Raw genomic sequence first — 4,732 nt, 5'->3', positions numbered from 1 at the left:
TCATCTTTTCAGGCCAGGTCACTCAGGTCCTAGGTCACTAGCTGGCTACCCTGCAGATTTATTGCCTTGCAGTCATGCCCCTACCTCCGGACCGTATGTTTGTCCCTCACCCTAGCCTTTTATGATGAAAATTTAAAAACCGACAGAAAAGTTGAGAAAATAATACAATGAACACTCAAATATACTTCACCCATATTCATCAGTTGTTAACATTTAGCTCCGTACATTCACTGCACGTAATCCCCTCTATGAGGTTATTTTTTAACTGAATCATTTGAAAGGTGGTTAGAGACTATGAAGCTTCACCCCATAGTATTTCACCATATATCTCGTAAGACACAAGGACATTCTCCTACATAACCAGTAATGTCCTTTGGAGCTTTTTTGGGTTTGCCTTTGTTTTTATTTTCATTCTTATCCAGGATTTGTCAAGAATCACATGCTGGTTTAGATGAACATAAGGGAAGGGAAACAAAAATAATATAAAAACGTGGAGGGGGACAAAACATAAGAGACTCATAAATATGGAGGACAAACAGAGGGTTACTGAAGGTGTGGGAGGGGGGATGGGCTAAATGGGTTAGGGGCACTAAGAAATCTATTCCTGAAATCATTGTTGCACTATATGCTAATTTGGATGTAAATTAAAAAATAATAATAAAATTTAAAAAAAAGAATCACATGCTATTTTATTTATTTATTTATTTATTTTTTAACGTTTATTTATTTTTGAGACAGAGACAGACAGAGCATGACCAGGGGAGAGGCAGAGAGAGAGGGAGACACAGAATCTGAAACAGGCTCCAGGCTCTGAGCGGTCAGCACAGAGCCCGACGCGGGGCTTGAACTCACAGACCGTGAGATCATGACCTGAGCCGAAGTCAGACGCTCAACTGACCGAGCCACCCAGGTGCCCCAGCACATGCTATTTTAAAGTCATCTCTCTCTCCCTCTCTCTCTTTCTTGGGATGCCTGGGTGGCTCAGTGTGTTAAGTGTCCACTTCAGATCAGGTCATGATCTCACAGCTCGTGAGTTTGAGACCCGCATCAGACTCTGTGCTGACCGCTCAGAGCCTGGAGCCTGCTTCAGATTCTGTGTCTCCCTCTCTCTCTGCTCCTCCCCTGCTTGTACTCTGTCTCTCTCTCTCTCACTCTCAAAAATAAACATTAAAAAAATAATAATAAAGTCATCTCTCTCTCAAAAGCCTCTCCTTTATTCTAAAAAAATTCTCCTGCCCTTCCCGTTTTTTGTTTTTTGTTTTTTCTTTTATTGGTCTTTCCTGTCATTGACTTTCAGGCCAGTTCTTTTACACAATGTCCACAATTTGGGTTGTCTGGTTGTTTCTTCTATAATTCTTCAGAATTATATCCAGTTAAGATTTTTAGCAAGACTCCACAGAGGTGAGGCTGGGACCATCTCAGCACATCACAACACAAATGCCTTTCTGTCCTTTTATTGGTTACACTAAGCTGAATTAGTCGATTGAGGTGCTATCTGTCTGCTAGCACTCCTCACCGTAAAGGCATCTTTGCCCTTAGTGATGAATGACTAATCTGCGGGATGGTACTTTGAAAATATGAGAGTATCTGGTGTCCCCAACATTTTCAGCGACTGTTTTAACAATCATTAATAAGGCTTGCCTGAATCAACTATGATATTAGTGATTGCAAAAATCACAATTAAAAAAGCTTTATCATTTTTCCATGTGTTTTAGCTATCGTTCCACTGTTCAAGAAGAGCTTTCTCTTCCGTCACACACACTTCTGCAATTCTCTTCAATATCATGATGAACTCAGAATATTCATTACCAATGATTTTCTTTTTAATTTTCATTTTGTCCCAAATTTGTCCCCTCCCAAATGGGAGCCCCTTCAAATTGGTTTCTGGGTCCTTCTGACACATCCCTATCTGTTTTTGAGCACTTCCTTGCTCTTCCATCAGTGAAAGTCCCAAGCTCATCTTCTACTTTCCTTGACCCAGACCTGGAATCAGACCTGGGTCCTTTCAGTGAGAAAAGTTTGCTAGAAACCAAGAACTGAGTGATAAGAGTGCTCACTGTAAGTGGGATGTCACTGCTTCTAGGCCCTTTCAGTAGACACAGCCAGGAAGTGTATTTTATTTTAGATCATTAATTTATCTCAATCCCCCCAATTCTAATAGAACATCACAGGGTTCTTCCTCCTTTCCCCACGTCCCTATTTTATCCCCTTTCTCTCACACTGAAAACTCTAATTTTCACCAACGCCAGCATAGCTATTCATTTACTGCTCGTTATAATACACCCAATAGTTTCAGAATTATTATGTCGATACCACTACCAACAAACTTACTAATGAAGTACAAGATTGTTTGAAGCTTTTATTTTATCCTTAGAGTCTAGCCCCCTAAAAGTAACGGTGTGTCTAAAGACCTTTAACCTTGACATAAGTTCATTTGTTTATCTTCAAATTAGGATTTTCCTGTCCATGTTGATTTCTTTTCATTTCTTTCTTTGTGGTAGTGGGTTTTTTATTATCTTTATTTTTAAAGATTTTATTATTTTTATTTTTAAAAATTTTTATTGAGACATAACTGATATATAGCATTGTGTAAGTTTCAGGTGAATCACATAGTGATTTGATATATGTACGTATTGCAACATAAGTACAATGGTAAGTTTAGTTAACATCCACCATTAAAATATGGAATACCTCATGAATTTGCGGATCATGTTTGTATAAGGGCCCTGCTAATCTTCTCTGTATCATTCCAGTTTTAGTGTATGTGCTGCTAAAGGTAGCGGTCAATAACTTTATGAATATGTAAAATGTTCTGTAGTTCAAAAGTTAAAATCATACGAAAAGGTAACCCAGAGAAGTTTTCTTCAATCCCCATATGCATGAATTTTATTAGTTTCTGGTTTATCCTCTCTTATTTGCAAAAAAAGAAACAAATATATATGTGTATACATGTGTATGTCCTTATTTTGCCTTTCTTTTAATTCAAATGGTAGTATTTGGTATACACTCCTTTGCACTGTATTCTTTTCACTCATATTGCTCTCTGTTATGTATACACAAGTCTTTCATAACACTAATTTTTCACTATACGGTCTATTTTATTTGCCCTATCAAATATATTTGTACTCACTTTATTTTAAGGGTTAGTTTTATATTAAAGCTAAAATAACCTTAGTCCCCCCCTCTTATTTTTGTTATTTTCTATTGGTTTCCTAACAATATTTAAATGAGTTAATAATTTATTTTCTCTTATCCCAATGCACCAGTTTGCCATGTGAATAAATATCCTTTTACCCTCACCAGTAACTATAAAATAATCAACAAGTATATTCTGTTTTATATCTCCGTTACCCTTCTGGCCCTTTAATTATTGTATAATATCTGCTGGGTATGTACTCTTCTCATAACCATCATAGTTTTATGGGTGATTACATAGTTATGCTCATCATTAGTCCTCTTGTCAATGCCCTTCCCTTTTGGTGGTCTAAAACACCTTTCCTTAGGAAATTCCTCAGGAAGGGCACATGGAAGCAACAGTCTCTGGTTCCATCATGTTCATAACTTTTGACATATTGGCTAGATGTAAAACCTTTGCCTTAGGATTTCTTTCTTTGAATCTTTTCAGTATGCTACTTTATGTATTCTGGGATAAAGCCAAAGACAGTCACTTAAGTCATTTGGTATTTTGACTAAACGCCCAAATCATTTTTTTTTTTTTTTGTAAGCTTCAGACATCTCTTAGAATATACCTTGACAACCTTCATTCAGGATTGATTTTCTAGGTACTAGTGTCAAATCTCTTTATTTGAGGGAAGTTTTCTTAAATGTTACCTTTTTAAATTTCCATTGCTTTTTATTTTCTTCTTTGTGCATCTTCTAATAGATTATTCAACCTATGTATGTGTGTGTTGATTTTTTTTTTACTTTCTTACATTTATTTATTTTTGAGAGACAGAGTGAGACAGAGCATGAGTGGAGGAGGGGCAGAGACAGAGGAGACACAGAATCTGAAGCAGGCTCCAGGCTCTGAGCAAGTGTTCAGCATAGAACCCGATGTGGGGCTTGAACCCACGAACCGTGATATCATGACCTGAGCCAAAGTTGGACACTTAACTGAGTGAGCCACCCAGGTGCTCAAGAAATCTTTTTAAATTGCCTTGTGCTTTCTGAGATGTGATTCCTCTGCTCTTTTATTTAGGCTTTCTTTTTCCTTTCCTCTACTCTTTTTCCTTTCTTTTGAATTGAATACTACTCTCAGAACTCCACCCTTTTTGCCTGAAAAGGAGCTTGTAATTTTGAAAGCTCTCACACCCCAGGCTATACCAGCTCCTTTAGACTCTATCTCGAACAGAGCCACAGCTTTGTTGGAGTGTGCAAGAGTCCTTCTGGTTCCAGTTGGTCTCAAATTGCTTTACTCTGCATTTCACTGAGTCGTGTTGTCAGTTCTAGAATTGTGTTCTCACGTCGGTCAGATACCTCCCTGCTCCCTCCTGCCCTGACACGGATATGCAGAGCAGTGCACGTTTAGTAGTTGGTGGTGTTCCTCCACTTGCTCGTGTTTGGGGCTTCATGAAGATACCATGTTCATCTAGATTTTTGAAGGTGTTGACCTTGGGCCTTGGATTTTCCCGTTAGAGTTTATCTGTCTTTTTTTATGGGGGCAGGAGGATTTCAGAAGATTTGAAAACCTCGCTGCCCCTGCTACCATCTTCCCACCACACCCATTGGTTTA

The 4,732-nt window shown here is 38.2% G+C and overlaps 1 non-coding gene across 1 annotated transcript; it reads right to left on the bottom strand.

The window, feature by feature from the left end:
* Positions 1-2,676: 2,676 nt before the first annotated feature.
* LOC122496445 lies at positions 2,677-2,780 on the bottom strand. The gene has a single exon (XR_006300814.1). It is a non-coding gene; the product is annotated as a U6 spliceosomal RNA (small nuclear RNA).
* Between the last annotated feature and the right edge of the window lie 1,952 nt (positions 2,781-4,732).

Source organism: Prionailurus bengalensis, chromosome A1 (assembly GCF_016509475.1).
Source record: "Prionailurus bengalensis isolate Pbe53 chromosome A1, Fcat_Pben_1.1_paternal_pri, whole genome shotgun sequence".
In the NCBI taxonomy this organism is placed as follows: domain Eukaryota; kingdom Metazoa; phylum Chordata; class Mammalia; order Carnivora; family Felidae; genus Prionailurus; species Prionailurus bengalensis.
The sequence above is the reverse complement of the archived record's forward strand: the minus strand, read 5'-3'. Positions and strand labels throughout refer to the sequence as shown.